We start from the raw sequence: 21,683 nt of genomic DNA on the forward strand, positions 1-21,683 counted from the left end.
AACTGAAAACACATTGTCTGTTAGATCTTTTCTGTTTAAGACAAATAAACGAGTCATCTTTCTTTTACCCCTGCTAAGAATGTGGGAGTAGATTCTAACGAGAGAGCTAAAAGAAATTATTTGTCATCATTTGTAGGAGAAATGCAAAAATGAAAAATGAATTACAAAGTTAGATACAGAATTTAGAAAAATGCTTTGTTTACACAAGAATTTGTACTTTTGACATTTACTGGAAAATAGAAAAGCTTGAGTTTTTATGGTTTCTTTGAAACCAGTTGCTAAAGTACTCTGCAAAATTTAACTATTTAGGAGCGTTTGGAATTTTAAGCAACCCCTGGGTAAAACTGAAGCTTAAGATCCAGTGTAGGTAGAGAAAAATATATTATTTAATTGATGCTGTGGAAATTATTTGATGTAGTTAGTAGGTGGTTTCTACAAGCTAAAGAGTAAACAGCGGTAAATTCTGTAGTAATAAAATAGAGGAAGGCATATGAATGACAGTCTGGAAGCAGACAGAAAAGGTAAAACTTACTTACACATAATATATTATTTTTTACTTTAGACAGTGTTTTCCATCTGTGGATTGAAAAAACATTTTACTAATCATAATAAAAGCATCACAGTATCTCTTTGTGGGAAAATGTCTGGTTTGCGTATGGGTAATGATGATAATACTACCTCTCACTTTTCAAATACTGCTCTCAAGTGCTCCCTTCAAAAGCTGCAAGCTGAAATGAAATTGAGTTATGATGATGAAAAGGAGGTAAAAATAGCAGGGATTTTGGAGAGGAGTCCTTTTAACCCTTCCAGATTGTTTCTTATATGACAGGCTCAGGAGTGTGCTTACACGGAATGCTTACTGTATCTAGTTTGGACATGTCAACCAGAAACCTGACTATGGATTGTGATACTCTATTTTTATATGGAGATTGGTTGATATATGATTGTTCTGTTAAGTTAATGAGTTACTTCAGATGCCAGCATACTTCCTTCTTTTTTGTCTAAACATTTTCAAATACGTTACCACATGTGCTGTGTAGAAGTGCTCAAGAGAAGGCTGTGGTCACAGGCTGTCTATAATGTACGTGTTGTGATGAATGGACTGATTACATGCCATCTCTTTATCACAAACCCTCAACATCTTGCATACAAAATGCACAACAAAACAACTAGAGATACAAAATATCTGCAGTTTTCTTACCTGTGGTTTGAAAAGCAATACAGCATATGGTGAGAATGGTTATCATACATTCATATTTAAGCTCTGTGTTTTCCTGAAGGTACAAATCGGAGAAAAATTGAAAAGAAAGAGCAATAAAATTCATCACATCTGTCCAACACATGCACGCTAACAAAAGGCTGTTCCTACAGCTGTGCTTGAGAGAAAACTGGGTGTTTCAGGCACGCAGACAAAAACAAATCATAGCTGATGGTTGACTAGATGAACTCATGAGGACCAGCTATGAGCTGCAAATTGCCATTCTTCTAATCTGAGTCACGATAAATCCCCATAAGAGTATATCTAATCCATAGTGATGTGATATAAAACAGCTAACCTTAAACTCTTCTTTTGATGGCTTATTGGTGGTAACTTTTAATTTATGAATATTATGGAAAGGGTGGAGCAGTATTTTCTGATCCATCTGGGTTTGCAAGAGCACACCTTTGCAGTGCCCAGAACCCAGGAAACTTTATGTCACATAGCAAACACTTAAGAACTGGAAGAAATGCTTTTGGAGAAATTCTTCAATCAAATCTTAGTCCTGAAACATTTTCTAGGATTGTTTAAAAAGACAAATGACCAAATAAGATAATGCTCACCTTTTTTCTATTGTCATAAATGGTTCCTGGGGAGTGAATTGAGAGATAATTTCATCCAAGAAATAAAATCCACAATGTGATCTAATTGCAGTTTGGGCAAATTTCTTCCTTTGTTCCAATTCCAAGCAGCTCCTGCCAGCACCCCGGGCTATTCACTTCACACCTTTGTCCTGTTCCATGTGTTTCAGTGCTGTCAGGTGTTACCCTTCTCAGTCAGTATCTCTGTTCTCTCCATCCTTCTTCTTGCAGCTTTTTTTTTTCCTCTGACATTTCCATTTCTTCTTTGCCCTAAGCATTTCCACCACTACTTTAATCCCTGACCTGACCCTTCACAGTTTCTTTTTTCTCTGTCCATCTGCGTTTTGAAGTTTATCTTTTATCTTTAGGGGCTAAGAGGTGATAGAGCACTTTAGAGTTATTTCAAGAGCTGATTGACCTAGCTCATTTCTGAATGTGATTCATGCTTGGGCCTTACAGAGTTCATAAAAGCCTAAGGAAAAATATGGCTTTATATCCAAGTATCCTGATGTCTTATTACAGTATACCTCCATTAATCAAAAAGCCTGATGTCTGCAGCAAATATGTTTCAGCATTCTCTTAAAGAAGCTGTGGGATCAAAGTCACTTTCCTTTAGTGACGGTGTTTTAGGGCATCTTCTGACTTGCTGAACAAGAAAAATGCTGCTTCTTTTTCAAGGTTTTCAAGATGTTGGGACACTTTCGTAGTGTAGGCACAGGACTATCCAGTTTTTTTGCCAGTTTAGACTCATGTTTGTACTTGCATTGGCATGATCTAGGTGTGTTCATGTACATGGTCTGCTCTTTTTACAGGGAGTATGATCTACTTTAATCTCCAGGTGACTACACGAATGTAGTCCAAAGGCAGCTCTGCAGTGTTAGAACAGATTTTGTATCTGACATAGTGGAATTATTTCAGCAGACAGGAAAGCTTAATTAAAACCAAACACAGTTCTTATATTTCTTGCTGTTTTTGGTACAGTTAGAAGTAATCATGAACTGTTGTTTTAAAACAGGGCTGAACTTCAGCCAAAACTAAATCCTAGGTGTACTGACTCACTTATCTCTTTCTTATGCATAGGGAATGGTTAAAAATAAAAGTAGCAGAAACATTAAAGACATGGATTTTCTTCCCTCTTTTATACTGCGCTCCAGGTTTATTATTATTTATTATCTTCTTTCAAGGCTCTGCCCCTGGACAGTGTTAACTTTTAGTAGTCATGCATTTTTTTGCATTTTATTCCAGGTTTTGGGACCATTTTGTCATTTGATTAAATTTCACTAAGGAAATTGGGCAGGATATATTATTTAGTGCAAATAACTTGCCAAGATGCATAGAGAGAATTGCTTTGGCTGCAATTCTCTGAACTAGACTCAAGAAAAAAGTATATTTGAAGGTCTTGGGTGCTCAGGGAGATGCATGTTATATTTAAAATGAATTTATCTTCATCTGCCAAAGCTTTTTCTTTTTTCTTCTTTTTTGTGCTAGAATTGTGTGTGTGAAAACCTAGATGACATAATGTAACAATGTGATGTGCTTGCTAGGATCCCAGCTTTCTGAGGGGCTGTATTCAGTTCCTGAGGACTTTCAAGGGGAACTTTAGATAGTCAGAGTCCTTCCAAAGACACAATGACTGTCACAGGATTAGTGAGAGATATCCATAAGCTCTCTGCAAGGGTAGTATCACCTTCTTATGCAAAAATGACCCTTGGAACAAATTCCATTTTTTACAGTCTGGAGCTAAAATGTCATATTGCACAGAAAACTGTAGATCCTGTAGTGTTATTAATATCCTAAGCTTTTGAACATACACACACTGACCTCTATTCCTAAAATGTATCTGTGAGTGCTGGGAGTATTTTGTACCATATAAAAGATATTTTTTCTTCAAGCTGCAAAATACCAGGCAAGTATTTTTATACAAGGAGTGTAGGACTTTATGGAAGAGGAGTAATTCAGACATTCCAAATAATTTCTAGAGGCAGATCAACTTTGTAGTGGTTAAACATTAAAGTTTTTTGATGCTTAACATGATAGCGACAAATTTCATAGCCACTTTTTATTTCTGACAGCAACTACTGATAGCTGGTCTATTTCTTTCTCCTATTGTCCACCGTTAAATCTGTCAAGCATTTCAGTAGTCCAAGTTGTCTATCCATTTAACACCAGACCTCTTCATAGATTTCTCATACTAGGAACCCAAAATGGGCATGCTAAAAGTTCAGAGACCTTGAAGAGAGTATTTAAGAATTAGATGTGAGCTGAAAACAGGATGGAAATTGAGAATTCTGCCACGTAACACCACAATCTCTGTTGCAGTCACAGTGCAGGGGATGGTATCAGTCTACTACACTGAAAGATATATATGTCAGTGGTGGTAACTTTTGGTGTAGCAATGTTGCACTTTATTTTCATGTACTGTGATGGTGAAATGGTGTTGGTGTTTTTTCTATCACTTGGGGTACAACATGTGATGCATTTTTAATAGTTTGGCTGGAGAGAAGATCTGTGCTAGTGGAAAGGCTCCTGAAAGGAGTAACATAGCCAGACTGCAATTCACACAAGAGGGAGATTTTCTTATGAACCTAGAAGTAAAGCTGATGCAACTCAGCTCAGCAAAGTTGCTGAACTGAATAATAGGCTGGCAGTTCTAAAAGCTCTGTGTTACCACCTCTCTACCTGAAGCTTTTACAGAAGGAGTGGGGCTGCTGAGTGTCCAGAAAGAGAACTTACCTTTCCACCCGGGCATCAGAGACAGAGGGAATTATCAGCATTTCCAGTGCGTATGGATGTAGAATCAAATTCTTCCTCTACACAAAATCAGCAGCCAAAACTTCATCAAAGGGCAGACTATTTTGCATGCACATGTAAGCTTAGGAGACTTGGTTTGCAGAATAGTGAGTATGGCAAAGGAAGGAGCATGCAAATTAAGCTTAGTGGTACAGCTTTTTTCAGTCAGAGCGCTGGGCTATCCAGAGACTCCTTCTTAGCCAATCATGTGGGATTTGCTGTATTTTGTGGGTGCCTCAAATGTGAAATGCAGCGGGTTGATTTTTTTTTCCCCATGTTTCATATTGTCAGTATATTGATGCTGCACATTGGCATCATTCAGCTTCCCTAACTACTGGACTAAAGGAAAATCTGGGTTACTATATATATATATATATTTTCCAGAATGTTATAGTTTCACTGACTGAAAAGGGCTAAATCAAGCTTTGCTACAGCAGTGTTAATAAATGGAACATTTTAGATTCAAGAACCCTGTATTCTGCAAGATTTGGTGGCATTGCAGGTGGTCAGTGTGAAAGATGACAGCTGGACTTCAGATTTTTGCAGCTGGGGAATGTCTTTGTTTTATGCTTGACTAACACTTGGCTGAGTGGCATTTTGGTCTGTGACTGGACTCATCATACAAATAAATGGGATGTTTTCTTTTTGGCCCTGAAGGGAACAGGCACGTGTCTGTGTGACATATATTATCTGAGTAAATTCAGAGCTGGCATTACACTGGTATGCCTGTGAGAGTTACAGGTCACAACAGGCTTTCTACCAGCTCAGTCTGAGATACTTTTGATGACTTTGATTTCTCGCTGCATAGTGATGCCCAGAGAGACAGGAGCCAGCTGGCAAAAACCCTCAGCAGCAGCCTCCAGAATCTGTTTTCATGAGTTTCAGCGGGTTTTGAAATAGGTGTTTTAGGCTGAAGTTGCCATTACTTGGTGGCACTAATTGGTTCGGCTGTTCAAAAGTAGTCACTTATGATTCTTGTAACAGTCCTCATAGTCATATTTTCCAGAGTTTGAAGCCCACGTGTGCTTTGGCTAAAGAAAGAGCACTCGTGAATATGTTTCTTTCTATCTATGGGATGCCATATTATTAAATGATCATTCTCCATATATGCCCCCTGATAATACTGGTAATGGTGGAATATTCTGTGGTTCTGGTAAATGCAGCTTTCACATTCATATCTCTGTGAGACTTTGGACCTCTCTAACACATTTCTGGGGGGAGCAGAAATAATTACAGTAAATATACATCTACTGAATTTTCTTTTCCTCTCCCTACCTGCTTCAAATCAGCAGAAAGCTTCTAATTTCCTTTGCTTTCTGGCATGCTAGAAATTAACAGAGGAAGCACACACGCTGCTTTACTTTGCTGGAGACTGGCTTATACAACAGATTTTTACTCTGTAAGACAGATTTTGCTGTATTTGTGCTTTTTTCATCTCCCCCTGAGGAGTATTAACTCAGAGCAATCACAAGACACCCATCCTTGACTGCTGCTTCTTGAACTGTTATATCTTCTTTGCTTCTTGCTTCTCTATTTGAAGCTTTTTTTTAATATATTAATAGGAAAAAGCCACAACCAAAGAAAGTCTAAATGCTGTCTCTTTTCCAAAAATCTTAACTACTGGATGTGAGAGAGCTTGAATATTTTAAACTCTTTTATTCCTGTAGAATTTGCTTTTAAAAACTGCATCCTTCCTACTGAAATGAAGAAAGGTAGAATTTTCTGTAAAGTGCAGCATTGAAATAGGAAGACATATCCCCACTTGGAAAGTGCTGAGCTACTGGGAAGCTATAGCGTGTTTACGGACTCGGCTTTCTGAGCAATCTCCAGAGCTTGAAGAGATTACAGTGATATTTTAACAAGGCTGCTGGCATCCATCACCGGCTTTTACTTACTGAGAAGGCTGAAGGATGGAAGAATGCAATTATTTCCATGTTAACTAAATATTAGTGGCAGATTGTCATGGGAACTTCAACTTCTTCATCTCCTGCCAGGTGCACAGGTAAGTGTAAGGGCTTCTCTGGCAGCCGATGCCTTGGGAAGGGAGTCAGGGTCATGAGGGACTGGTGTCAAAGCAAACATATCTGACCTGAAGGCAAACTGTGTTTCTTAAATGTTAAATATGCCATACTGCACCTTTTCATTTCCTATCTGTCAGTTTACAGAGCCACTACTTATAGGGTGAAATATTTCTGTGAAGATATTATTGCTTTCTGCAGCCAAGATCTGCCTGTCATTTCAAACTAATCTGTAACATATGCAATTTTTGAATTCATTTATATACAACTGAAGGAGGACATGTAGATAAATGATCCTTACCTAGTGAAGTATCTATGTCTAAACCTCTTTCTGTCATCCTGTAATTGCTTCGGGATTGATTACTGTGGTTAAAACAACGTTATCCCACATGACAGACGTGATAATATGCGTAGAACTAACTTTCTAAAGATGATTTTCATTGAACAGCTTTTCCCTGAAAGCACAATTTTCTCAAATGAGATCTTTGAGCATTTTATGTTTCAGATAAGTTCTGCAGCACAGTATGAATGCAGTGATAAACAAGAGGTTTCCGAGCTCACGAGTGGGAATCTAATAGCATCAGAAATAGATATTTCTTTCTCTTTCACCCTTGAAAGAGCAGTTATTCTCTTTGGGTAATGGCACTGCTGTGTCTCTAGAGGTGAGGCTTTCTATTTGCAAACTTTAAACATAAAATATCTGATTGATTTAGGAAAAATAGTTTTTTTTCTTAATGAAGCTTTTAATTTTTTTGCTATCCTGTAAGAATATTTAACCTGCTTTAGGAATCATTATTATTATGGAAAGGCAAAGATGCTACATGTTTCTTTCCACTAGTTTTGTTTGTTTGCTTGAATGACTGTAATAGAGGAGAGTATTTTTGGCTAAAATATAAATATTCATATTCAATTTTTGTTTTAAAATATGGTTGATTACAGAAAGCAATTAATTTCAGCTGTTTTTCCAATCTGGCTGTGATAAATGAAACAAGGCCTGATGGCAGACAGAATTCTAAGTAAATTTCGAGGAATAATTAGATGTGTAATTAACAGAAGTCTGAGTTATTATCGCTTTCTCCTCTGTATAATAATTCTGCATAAAAACATGAGAAATGTCTCTCATTAAATTCTCACAGCAGATCAATCTGCAAACGGGAGTGAAACATTAGCGTGAAGCATTCAAGATGTGCAAATACTGCAATTAATTAATTAAACGGAGACCTGCACAAACAAAATTCTGAAGTCAGAGGGAGTATTTAAGCAATAAACATACCTTAGAAGTTATGTTTACCCTTCCTTTTTTAAAAGGCTCTTCAAAGTCCCAGGAGGATCTGTTTTTTTATATTCTTTTATCTTTTTGCTCTGAAGAATCATCCTAAATAGCTTTGCTTTATTCCTCTGTATTAATCTCAGTGTAGTTAATGTTAACTTGGATCATTTCAGGAGGCTGTGGCAGAGCAGGGCTTGATGGGGTTTGCTTTTGTCCAGTTTTAAGGTGCCTTCTGTCAAATTATAGTGACTTTCAGCCAAAGGTACCTCCACTGGTAGCAAATAGAAGTAAAACAAAAAGCTGAAAACTCTTTTGTGAAAACCAAAATAAACAGACTCTACCAACCTTCCTGGTTCTGGGATTCTGGCTAAGAGTAATAGTCAAAACAGAAATGCCAGCAGTTACTAAAATCTTGGCTTGTGTCAAATTCCTCAAAACGCATTTATTCAAGTACCATGCAGTATCATGCCAATACTCACGCTCTGCCTTTTTCATGTATTTGATAATATTGAAGGGCTACTTTGGCTGCTTTGCAGTATTCAGTCCAGTAGGTTCCTGTGTGCAGTGCGGTACTTAAGATCCAGGTGTGAATCCTATGAATATTCAGGTTATATTACTATTATTAATGCTTGGAAGTTAACACAGGAAGGGAAATGTCCAATTCATGTTCAAAATACATCTTTTAAGAAAAAAAAAAGAGAAATTTTTGTTCTATGTTATGAGATATTAATGTCATGGAATACACACCCAAGTGTTAACAAAACTGTAGTAAGACTAATTTACCCAGTGCCTGTCTAATCCTTGATTAGCATACTATTATGTTTTCTGCCCAATGGGTATATTGCCTGTTGAGAAATAATGTGAATATTCAGCAGTAAGAAGTGTTGCTGCTTAACTTACTCTATAAATGTTTTTTTATTATTATTATTATTATTATTCTTTTTTTTTTTTTTTTTTTACTGTGGGTGAACATGCTTATTGTGAGAAGGATTTCAGGCAGATGATCACCCTTGGGATTCAGTGAATTCATGCATTGCATGTCCTATTTGCACGCAGCTGTACAGCAAGATTACTGCTTCTCTAACAAGATTCCTGTTTGAATAGAGACACCGCAAGTGTGCCGCCACCTCTAGAAGACCCTACCTGTTTTTCAGAGCAATTTAATGTACACACGGATAAGATGTATTTAAGCAGAATTCCAGGTGCAGGTCTGTCTGCATTTGTGCAACAGGCTGAATGGTTTGTAGGTTGTGCTTGTGTTCTCAGCACAGAGCTGATCCTCTTCCACAGGAAACGGGGCGGGCTTTGCTACCCATGTTAGAGGAGGAGGATCAGGCCACTTGTTAGTGTGCATAATTTGGGTTCAGTATTGGTGACCCCCCTGCCCCCCCACCCCCCCAAAATAAACAAATAATAAAGCAATAGGTACTGCTGCTTCTTGCTCTCAAAAAAAAAAAAACAAAAAACAACAACCTGTATTTTAGGTCAAGACACCTCTTTTTATATCTGTTGAGATTATTTATTTGAATTTCACTTGGGTGCTAAGAAATTCATTTTCAAAACAGGCTTTTCTTTTTCTAAAGAACAAAAGGGTATTTGTTGTGTGTATTTCCTGCAATGAATACGGCTGTGCTACTTGCTAGGAATCCACATTTACGGTCATGCATTTTTGATACAGATATATTGAAATACTATTTTTAGTCCTAAGGTGACGTAAGGAAGGGAGTGTGACATTACCAGTCACACATTAAACTGCAGCTAACTCTGCAATGGGGAGTTATTGCTGTGTATCTACTGCTACTGGTTGTGCTGATGGAAAATATCATTGAAATCAGCAAATCTAGGATTTCTACTTTTCTGTAACAGAAAATTAACAGAATTGTTTAGGTTGGAAAGGCCACTAAGATCACCTTGTCCAATCACAAACTAACCAGTAGAATCAGATCCATTAAAATTTATTTCCAAATAACTCATGAATGAACGAACAAACCCAACAATTAATGACCACAATCTGTAACCTTCTATATTCTGTTATTCTGTTAGAGGTTTAATTGGAGTATTGTGGCACTTATTTAAAAAAGAAGAACAACAGATTTAGATGGCTTTGTATTTTACTGACTGTGATTAATGCTGGCTGTGCTATTTTCTTACTGATACAAATTTTGCCAGCTATGACATCCCAGTCAGATTTGCGCAGATGGGAATTCGATAAGAAATGAGATCAGTTGCATATCAGATATTGAAAATGATTGTAGTAGTAAAATATTGATAAAGCGATAATCATAATATTATATTGAACACATGTTAGAAGGATTTTGTAGGAATGCAAAGTGTAATATAAATAAATGGAACCGTGTGTCTGTGTTTTGTCATGCATTTGGGGACTAGTTTTGAAATAAGGCATATTCCTTATGGCTAGATTAATTAATTGCTGGTTATGATCTGAAAATGCATTCACGGAAGCTCAAATTCTCATGCACGCATTATATGGTATTTAAACTAAAAAGGCAAGAAATCAATTCCATTGTTTGTGTTGCAATTGACTGAATAGTAATTGAGACATGGGAATTTGAAAGGTCAAAATGAGAAAAATTTCCAGAAAATTTATTAGCAAATCATTTTCACAGGCTCTTAATTAAAATTTAGAACAGAATTGAATTATGCCTTTTATTTCATACTCAGTAATTTCTAAGATCTACTAATATCTTTGCATTTATTTTAAAATTACTGTATCCTTTATGTACAGCATTGCTTTTAAAATTGTATTTCAGTTCTCAGATGGCAGCTACTGGAGAAGGTGAAACTTGTGATCAGTGAAGGGGTGGTTTGTTTCAACTGTTTCATTGGGATGAAGTCCAGTGTTTTGGTAAAAGAGCTCCTTCACTTGCTTCCAGTGGCAGCATCTGTGTGAACTGGTGAGGAGGCTTCCCCTGTCACTCAGCTGAGAGCCCATAGGGTTGGCCCTCAGGACTGTCCCCAAGAAACAGCTCCTTGAGGTGACTGGGTCCTGTCTTGCTCACTCTGGTTATTAGGCTCATAGGACACTCATTTTCTCAGAGGGTAACAGTACAGTTGAAAGGATAGAAAAGTGGGAAAAAGATAAATAGAAAATGGAATGGGGACTGAAAGTATGCATTAGTCAGACTTTTGAATGCATAATAAAAAACCTTTATATGAGATGAAATTCGAGGTTTGTATAAGTGAAAGAGATGCTGTACTTGCTTTCTGTTAGGCACCGAATTTTATCTCAAGAATTTTGCATTTTATAAACAGTAATATAAAAACAATTACACAAATGTTTACATCTACAAGCTCACCTCTGCCAACATTTCTGTTACTGATCTGATGCCAGTTTACTTTTGTTTTGAAATCACCGGTTGTTGACTAATTTCCTTTCTCTGGTTGTTTCATTTTATTGCTTTGTCCTTCAGCTGCCCTTGCCTAGCACTTTTTATGCAATTTGCTCGAGTACTGTACTTTAGCACTGTCTGGTATTCCTCCTTACAAAAATAAAGTGCAAAACAAGATACATTTAGATATTAATTATTTGTTTTCAGACTTTTTAAAGATTTCACAGATGAGGATAAAAGGATAAAATGATGGTAAATGGGGAAAAGAAGACACAATCACAGCTTATGTTGAAGTAAATCTCTTTCCTATGTATATGGTGAAACAGTGTTTACATAGACAACTTTTTTTGTAAGAATTTGGGGAATATCTCCACCTTTCTCCATTGACTGAGTCTAAACATCCATAACTTTTCCAGGCTTGCATCCTTCCCAAGCATATGCTTTCCTTGAATCTCTTCTCTATGCATTTCTCCATTTCTCAGGTATTGCTTACCTGAGATCTTGTGCTAACTTCTCTTTTCTATTTAGTGTTTCATAAACCATTACATAAATTCAAATGAATAAGTCTTTTTAATTTTTCTTATTTTCTTAAGTAATCTTCTTCCCCAGGTTGGAAGGATTTGCTTGTCCTGTCAGACATACGATCCCCAGAGGTATTTCACCTCCTCTATTCTGTAATCCCATTTTGACCAGAAAAGGAAAAAGGAACATTGAGACAGTTTGTAATCCTACCACAAGAGCCAGATTAAACAGTTCCCCCTTGTTTCACTGTTTCTACACCATACAACTCAGTTCCTGAGCCAAACAATCTCCCTTTGGTTTCTTTTCATTTCAAAGGCATTTACATTCATCCCTATAAACAAATAATTTCATATTTACCATCCGGTGGTCAGTGTATGACAAAGTACTCCCTAAAAAGAGAGACAGATGAGGAAAAGGTGATTGAAGTTTTTAATCTAGAAAGGAAAGCGATTGAAAAGAGATGATAGTGAATTTTAAATATATAAAAACCAGGTGCAAGGAGGAATAGAGGAGCTCTTTTCCTTGATCTTTGCAAATAGGACAAGAAATATTATGTTTAACTTTGCAGCAATGGAGCTTAGAAATACTCTTTTTATAGTTAAAGTAGCAAGGCACTGGAATAAATTGCCTTTCAAAACCATGGAGATTCCAGAATGAGTCTTGCAAGCAGTGGTTGGAAAGTCATTTCCCAAGACTAGCACATGGGTGATGGATCCTGCGGAGAGGTGGGTTAGCTCCATCTCAGCCCTCCTTTTTGCTATTCCTCAGCACTTCATTGCAGGCATGTAAACTTATGGGCTAAAGGGAGCAATGTCAGATATGAGCAGTGACGCGCAATAAAATACATTATTTACATCAACCATTGCTATGGGAAACCTTTCTGGATTTATTCCTACCCAGCAACAAAGAAGAGTTACTGTGAGGGATGGTCAGAAGAAATGTCCAAGGTGTTAGAGGTGATTATAAGATGTGAATGAAGCCAAATAATTTGCCTAAACCAGCGATCATATAAATCAGGAACAGTCTGTGTTTATTATGTTAACTTAGTGTTTATAACCTGTAATTAGTATGCTGTGGTAACTTACATGAAGTATTTACATGGGGGTAGGTGAACCATAGGATATTTTCCCTATAAATACCCTTCTGTATTTTCTTGATAGGAGACTGAATGACCTTCATTTACTAAATCAATACTGAAATTCCCATATTTCTCTGTAAGCTGTGCCAGGGAGGATGAAATGAATACTTGTATCCATAGACATATTGAATAAACTCAAAATGTTCTGTGATCTGCATCATATAGCAGCTCTGCTAACTGATCTAATGGCCCTTTCTGAGGTTTGAATATTCAAGAAAACATCTTGTTCTTCTGAGAACATGCAGCTAAACCATAGATCTTGCTTTTTGAATTATGAAAGTAGTATGAAAGCAGCATAGCTTTAAGTACTATCAGAAATTTAACTCTATTGCTAAAGATAACTTGTTCCCTTTTTACCAAGACCCAATTATCTGGATAGCATGCAAACTGTAGGTTGAGTTTTTCAAGGGGAGAGTCATCTATTTATGTGACTGCCAACTAAGACATTTCTCAGGACCTTGCCCTTTAGCTTGTCCTATCACTATAACAGAAATAAAGAGCTGATGTAGCTCAGTTCTTTGACAGTAATCACACTTGAGTAGTTTGGCCAAGATCTGATGTTACACTTAGTACCAGGTCCCAGGGAGAGAAATTTTGAGGTCTTTTCATTTCTTACATCTTACTTGGTCAATAAGAAGATGGCTTAGTTGGTGCTGAGCAAATGCCATAATCTGTCTAAGGATTTATCCAATATGAAAGCACAAGAGCAACGACTTGCTTTGGAAACTTGTTCCAGAGATTTTTTCAGGCTCTCACACACAGAAGCAAGCTGAAACCTTGCTACAAATTGCAGTGATCAGGGTCCTTGGAATTGCAGGAATCCTTTGCTATTCCTCCTGGGCCATTATTTGCAGAGCTCTATGAAGAGCCCCTCAGAGCCAGCACCCATGATTCTGTCTCTTTTATGGGACAAAACTACATGGTGTCATGGCTACTTTTCTCTCCTATGAGCAAATTAAATGCAACATCAGAGAAAGCAGTGGAAAATGTTGTGTCAGAGAGCTCCATTTTGCAGCCTCAGAGACACATACATCCAGGCAATTCCTCTGGATAGCAGCTCTGGCTTAACCTGTACCCTTTTGATCACAGGAACATCTGCTCTGGCTAAAGACAAAATGCTAAAGAGGTCAGAAATAAGTAGCACATTCACCCTGTTGTCACAATGCTTCTGCGGGTGCTTTTAGACCCATCCGCTGACACAACTCTGGGAGCCACTCACTGTATTTCCATCTCTGCCTGGAGAACCAGAGGGTTAACCAGCGTCGCTTTCCAGCAGGGAAGCACCGCCCGCTCCAGCTGTGCCGGGGGTTCCCAGGGCTGCCCCGGCCCGGCTCGGGTCTGTGCAAGGCAGGGATAGCCACCCTCTGCTCCCTGCTGCATTAGCGGGTTTCGCCCTCTACTTGCAGAGCGTCCCCGGGGGGCGGCTGGGAGATCCTGGGGAGAGCGTAGAGCCCTGGGGGAGAAGCAGGAGGAGGCGGGCGGGGAGAGCATCCCCTCTTCGCTGCCGCTGCTGAAGCCGTACAGAGCTGTCGGTGTGGCTCCCCAGAGTTAGTTGCTCAGCAACAAGAATCAATTAATATGCTTTGCAGAAAGTGCAGGGGAAGCCCGAGCTGCTGTCAGCGAGAAGGCAGGAGGCTGAGGGTAATTCAGGATCCCACCCGAGCCTGACACCCCTTCAGTGCCACCTCATCCCCTCCCCAAATTCCCATTAGCTACTGATATTCATCTTTTTTATTTTTTTGGCTTGCTTAGTACGTGTGTTCCCAAATCCTTCAGACAAAGCAGCTCCTTGCTTCAGAACTCCCTCCTTCGAGGGTTTTGCTTTTAGATCTCATTTGTATTATGGAGGTTATTTGTCCATCTTTTTCCAGCGCTCTTTTAGTTTAATGCTTGTGCTTGTTGGGAAGGGAGAGGGAGAGATGATGCATTAGTCAGATGGTTAAAAAGATTCCTCTGGATGAGGAGGGTTGCTTGGTAGCACACAGTTGAGCGGTGGTATTGAAAAGGCATCATGTGTGAATTGGGAAAGTTTTTGTCTCCTCCTTTATTACAGGTAATCAGCACTGCATATCTGAGACTGACGAGATAGTACTGGTGGTTGTGACACACAGAAACAATAGAAATATGAGGAGTTGGGCTTCTTTTTGCATTTTCTGCACAGCAGTTTCAGGACTTCAATAAGGTATTCTTTTCTTTCTCTTTCTTTCTTTCTTTGATTGTCTTTGAAGTCCCTCTGATGACGCCACAAATCTGGGAATGAAGAACTTCTTCGACCTGATTGGAAATGGCATTGCGGAGCTGAAACTTAACTGGAGGAAACATAGCTCCCGAAGAAGGAAATATAATGCACTTTAAAGATCTGACTTCTGGTGAAAAATTCAAGCCTAGAGAAAACTTGTCCGCTTTGTTCAGAAGAATGGGTTGGACAATTTTCTTCAGTTCCACAGGATATCTGAGTGCCATGCTGAGCTTGATCTCTGCAGCATGCTCTGTGCTTCTCATCTCTTCCTGATGCACTGCATGGTAAGGCCTTTTTTTGTTCTACATAATAATATTTCTGCCATAGTGAGAGCTGAAAATACCACCAATAACCAAATGAAAATTGACTAAATATAAAAACGTAACAAAAGAAGATTTGTCAGAATGGTTGTTTTCCAGGAGCAAGTGTCCTGATTACTGCAGTAGCTTTGTAAGATCATTTCTGTCATTTTACTTTGATTTTTGGCTCTGTGTGTTTGCGTGTGTTTGTGCATACCTGTGTTATCAGCTGCACTTGCACTGGAGGACTGGTATATTTCCAGGCTAAAGGGGATGTTTTAGAATTTGCTCTGATATTTCTCTTTTCCCTCCCTCCATTCCCCTTCTCCTGCCTCCCCTTCCTCTCTGTCTCTGTCTCTGGGGTTATGCACCTCAGTTGTGTACTGACTGCTGGAAGGGAAAATAGGGAAAACAGGTCCTGTAGAAACATAGAAACAATAATGAATCTATATTATTAGAATAAAAACCTATAGAAGGGTTTACAGTGTCTGCTACATAATGTTAGATCTGCAGGTACAAAATATTTACTCTCTGTGGGAAACAGGTTTCCAATGCACAATTGGATATTGTGTTTTATGTACAGGGAAAGGCAAATCCTTTTACACAGCAGAAAGTCAAAAATAAATAAGTAAATAAATAAAAAATAGACCAGTATGAATTGTGACAATGTTAGTTTTGATGACCTAAGTCGCAGTAATAGTAAGGAAACCTAGTATAAGATAGTCTTGTTTCAGGTAATTTCTGTCATTTTACTAGCTTGGGTGTTGAGAATGATTAGAAAGGAATTCAGGAAAGCTGTAAGATTTTGCTCAGCAACAACTGTAATGTGTTTTCATCTTCCTGGGGGAGAGGTGGTAGGTGAGTGCAAAGTGATATTATTAACTCAATCCTCAACTCACTACAACTTACAGTCATTATCAGGAAATTGCCAAGCAGATCAGAAATTATAAAGTGAGTGTACTGAGACAGAAGAACAACTTAGCTTTCAAGAAAGCGTGGTTTCTTTGGATTCCTGTTTCAAGAGCATAGGATAGAACGAAAGAGTGCTGATGGTGAATATATATATTTTCTTCTCCATTTTGGTTGATCAGTGAATTTGAAGAGGGATGGCTGCCCCTTGGGGAGCAAACCAAGGTGAAGGCCTGCCCCTGCTCTGAAGGTGATCTCCAGCGAGTCCTACTCAATTTGACAAGAGATTAAATGGGTGAGGAGCAGGCTTGAATGGCAGTTGTCATGGGCTTCCCAGCTGTGGATGGAGGTGATGAAGTCCTGGCTGCAGGTTCAGGGAGTGTACAGATGCAAAGAGCCAGAGCAAAATTCTGAGACCATCCAGCCCAAGCCAGCTCCTACAAACTCAGTATAAAAGCTTAAATTGTACTCAAAAATTGATTTTTGTCACAGATACTGGTGCTTCCCTTGTAGTGCAGGGACCTCTCAATGTAATTTCTAAAGAGAAAATGGAGATGCAGTCTTTTTATGTCACTACAGCAGAAGGAAACTGAGATGATGCGAACATACTCCTGTAGTGTGGCAGTTTTCAGGTAGTGCTCAGAGGAACTAGGATTTTAATAATAAAGGTTCAAAGTATGTGTACACATACAATAAAGCAGGTTTTTGTATATTGTGCTATTTAAAATGCACAGATGTTTTGAGAACCAATAAGAAAAACTGAAGAAGGATAACGTAACTTGCAGATGTCATCTTCCAATCTTCCTTGGTGGAAGAAGCTTTTAGTTGTGGAAATGGTCTCCCTGGCTCTTTATGTGAATTGCGTACTGAATTCAAATTTTCTATTGCAAATCTCCCCTCACATCAGCAGGTCTACTTCAATCAATGGGACAACTTATATGAGTAAGAACTACTCATGTGAATAAATTAGGAAAGATTTTGTCAGACCAGTCTCTTTGATTGTCATGGCAACAGATTTATTAGGCTTCAGGCATAATTTGTATTCCTCTTCCAAACAAAATCATTTTTTGTTTTAGCCATGTGTAGCCTTTAGTCTTGCAATTACGGCAAGAAAAATAGGTCACTTACATTCTTGAAGATCATACAACTGTACAGACACATTGTTAGGGAAGAATTATCAGAGTATGCAAAGTTTACTTTCATTTGTGGTCTCCAACTCCAAGATGAGTGTATTTTCACTATAAACATTCATTGCCTTATTTATTTATGTGACTCTGCTAATGTTGGTAATAAGTATTCTTGTCAACAGCTCTGTAAACTCATCAAAAACAAACATCATTTAAATTATCACTGAACCTATAGAAGCATTCACTGTTACTAAGTACCAGGAGACTTACCAAGCTACTTACTACATTACATCTGTTCATTCTTTCTGTTAATACATCACATTCAGCTCTTTACTAGATCCAGAAACATGTTTATCTTCAGGGTATAGAAGCAAGATGAAGTGGTAATTATTGCAAACCTCCAACCGAATATAGATATTTATATTGTCACAGAAGACATTAATACATGCTAGTTTTTTTTCCCCACCATGCAATATTTTCTGCTTATTGATGTCTATATAATTAAGATATGTTTTACATAAGTAATATTTCCTTCATTGTACATTGTAAAGAACAGTCCATTTTTAGAACACCGTGTACCAGAATTTTTTGCACTAGCTTATGCATTATGGAAGAAATAAAAATACTAGAAAATGCAAGAATAGCAACCTTTAAAATGTGTCCAGTACTCTAAAGCAGCAATAGGTATGTTTCATTAATGCCAAAAATAGCAACACACACGTAGCTTGAAGACTTGATTCTTTTCTAAGGGGTGTGTGACTCTGAGAATGAGGCCTTTTTTCGTGATGATCACTGTTTTTAGCAGACATTTCTGTCAATGATGTTCTGGGATAGAGCTCTTTCTTTAGTGCCATTTTTCATCATTTACTTTAAACAGTCATATAATAGCTTTATTTAGCTGTCTTTGAATTCTAAAGGAAGTGAAAGCAATTTTCCTTTCTTTTAGGTTACTATTCAATAGGGCTCTGATGCTGAAAACATATGTATTTAATTTCCATCCACAGAACTCTATCATTAGATAAACTATGTGAATTAGAGCTTGAAGTGTCTACATTATCAGGGCAGTTACGTTGAGTAATGGAAATACTTTCCACATTTGCAACAACTATTCCTAGTTGAGAAAAAAGTACTCATAATAGAACACATAAAATGTTCTTGTACCTGGAATGCCTTGAGTGTTCTTGATTCAAGACACAGCAAAAAATTTGAGGTTTTGCTAGGCCCGCAAAAATAATTTAAAAAAATCTGAATCTTAAGGTTTTACTGTTTAAACATAAACACAGGAGCAATATATCCATCTGATGAGAAACTATAATTGATCAGCATCATTCTTTTCCAGAAACCAGGTTAAGAAATTGGAAAAGCAGAAATATTGGGAAAAAAAAAAGCACCCTAGAAACTCGAATGTGTAAAAATACTGATTTCAAATGACACATTTCATTTCCGCATTGTTATTCAGACTCTTTTGTTATAGGAAATTCCATAACTGTTTTTCTCAGTATTGAATTGCAGTACTTAAATTAAAATAAAATTTCTTTCTTCTTCTTTCCTTTTTTTTTTTTTTTTTTTTTTTTTTTGGCAAGGAAACATTTTGTTTCTTTTTTACTTTTTTTCTTCTTTATTTTTAAACTAGAATTGTCATAGCTGTCCCAATATTTATTGTCTCTTACAGGTCAGCTCTTTAAATGCAAGCTCCCTGAAGGGCCATCTTCAGCACTACCCATTGCATAGTCCTATATTGCTGATACTGAACAGCAGTTCCTACCAGCTCTATGGTAGATGTAAGTTCTGATTGCAATTCCCTCTTCTAACTATTTTTGTGTTTTCAATGAAAAACAGGCTTCTATTACGCTGTGAGTTTTACGGATACCAGAGGAGGTAGTTTCTACTACAAAAGCCTTTGAGAGGCCCTCCATGTGCATGCAGGCAAGGAGTAGAATTAGTTGAGTATTAATATCTTTATTAAATAGATAAGGAACTGAGGAACAAAAGACTGCCCAAGGCTATACTGACAGGGAAGAGTTCTCAACTGAACCCAAATGTCCTCATTCTCAGTTCATCACTGTCCCTGCAAGGTTGTTCTTCATTTTCTTCATTTTTTGCTTAATGACTTGCATTTGGACTTTTAAGTTAATACTAGTTGAAGTATCAAATGTGAAAGGGAATTACTGATGCATACTTCCCTTCCAGTGTGACACAGTTGTCCTAAAAAATTCTTTTTTCTCTCCTGAGCTGTTCTACTTGAATGTAAGCTTTAATTATGTAATTGGTTTACTACGTGGGGGAAATACATCCTAGATTAAACAGCAAATTCAAAATAGTAATGTTCTAAACACCCCATGCAGATTAAGGTGTGTCCATGTGTATGGATCTGTTTATGCTGCCTGGATTTAATGATAGCTCTAGGGTTCTGGAAATTGTTTTGAAGGCTCTTGGCAAATGATTGAGATTTAAATACAGGAAAAATAACTCCCTTAAAACATAAAATGCCCGATAATTTATTGTCCCAAATTCACATGGATCATTATAAATATAGCACTTGTGCATATAAAAAATAAAAATAAAAAACGACACAGAGAATATGATGTCTAACAGAGATTCTTATTAATCTGATTCCTCTGTCCAAGATAATCTCTCAGCTTTTTATCCTCTTTATGAAAAAGAATTAGCTAGATAAGAGTACTCAGCTGGTAAAATTGCATCAGCATTTGGGGGAAAAAAATTTACTCTAGCAGCCTAATACAGATCCTAGAAAAATTTGTACATGTTCAGAAGAAGGAAAAGTGTTTTGTCAATGTGCCAGAGTTTCACAGTGATTTTACAGCAGAAAGTCCCAGAAACTTAAGCAGAGCAGAAGGGAGCAGACACTCCTTATACAGCTCCAAGTGTGACAGCCTCTGGCTACTATACTTCCCCAGTGAATGTGAAAGAGTATGAAAGTTGGATAAATGCAGCACTTCCTCACCTCACTTTGCCTTCATTCCTGAGAAACACTGAGAAGAACTTGTAAAATACATTCCACTGTATCAAGTATGCTCTTTTACTTTTCCAGACATTAACTGATCGGCTTATGATGGAAAAAGTTTGGAAATAAATAAATACCTTAGTCACTAAATACTCCATTACAGAGAGCAATTGCATAACCTTCTTCAATACAGCAATTTCCAGTGGACAGAACTCAGGGCAGCCAGGAGGAGCACCTGCATTCCCCTATCATTAGCAGCAATGGTGCACAGAGTCATCCCCAGCCAACCTCAGCCCTCACTGCTATCTGCAGATACAATAAAAGAAGTTCTGAAAGGCATTCCCATTCGGGACAGAAAGGTTTTGCATTTTGACTTGGATATTAAACTATATAAATGTGTTTTAACTTCAAACACACAGATGTTTAAGAACTTGTCATATGTCCCATAATTCTTTTTTAAATGACAGAGTCTAAGGGATCCAAATACCCTTAATGATATGAGAATGGGGTTTATAACATTTACACACTTCCTGCAACATTAATAGATCAGGAAAATAAATCTAATGATTATGATAGGGTAATATTTGAACATTGACAGGAAAGGTGGATTTTAGCTGGCTAAGAAACAGCAGAGAATTACCACAGATGTTCATACATAAAATATCATTCAGGATAAGATCCTCAAAAAGAAGAGGCTTGGTGAGAAAAGTTGGTTAGCTAAAGCAATAAGTAGACATTGAAGCAATTTGTTTGCAAATTGAGTCAAGAATATCTGGTGCAGCTCTTTCTGAGAAAAAGAATGGGGCAGTTCCTGTCCCTCCCTTATTTAAGCTAGACAGCAAGCAGTGGTGTGACTAGAAAGTCTTTGCGTAGTCTCTTACTTCCTTAATATGGAAATTATGGAAGTGCGTATCTTTAATATCTGACTTATAAAAAATTTGTGACTTGCCGTTTTATGACGAATAACTTTGGATATTGAAAATCATCACATTCTACTTTAGGTAACACTGTGTTGTAGTTAAGAAAAATAAGGACTTGATTTTGACATGCACCAAAACCCAACAGTACTCTCTGCAGAGAGGTGATACTGAAATATGCTAAGAGGATCAGAAAGTTCCTTTAAGAAAGGATAATCTAATGCTTTAAAATCAAGTCATTTAAGCTGTTGGACTTAGAAAGCAGATGGTGAGTCTTTTTGTTGAGATCTGTGGCCTGTG

The 21,683-nt window shown here is 37.6% G+C and overlaps 1 long non-coding RNA gene across 4 annotated transcripts in view; it reads left to right on the plus strand.

The window, feature by feature from the left end:
• LOC107315262 overlaps window positions 1-21,683 on the plus strand; it is a 140,346-nt gene that overhangs the window by 98,886 nt on the left and 19,777 nt on the right. For 2 of the 4 annotated variants that reach the window (XR_004307479.1, XR_001555829.2), the window contains one exon: window positions 15,156-15,450. This is a non-coding gene — a long non-coding RNA (uncharacterized LOC107315262). Of the gene's footprint in view, window positions 1-6,296; window positions 6,632-15,155; window positions 15,451-19,173; window positions 19,283-21,683 lie in introns of all 4 variants that reach the window. The other 2 variants (XR_004307478.1, XR_001555831.2) reach the window with 2 other exon arrangements.

Source organism: Coturnix japonica, chromosome 5, assembly GCF_001577835.2.
Source record: "Coturnix japonica isolate 7356 chromosome 5, Coturnix japonica 2.1, whole genome shotgun sequence".
NCBI classification, from domain to species: Eukaryota; Metazoa; Chordata; class Aves; order Galliformes; family Phasianidae; genus Coturnix; species Coturnix japonica.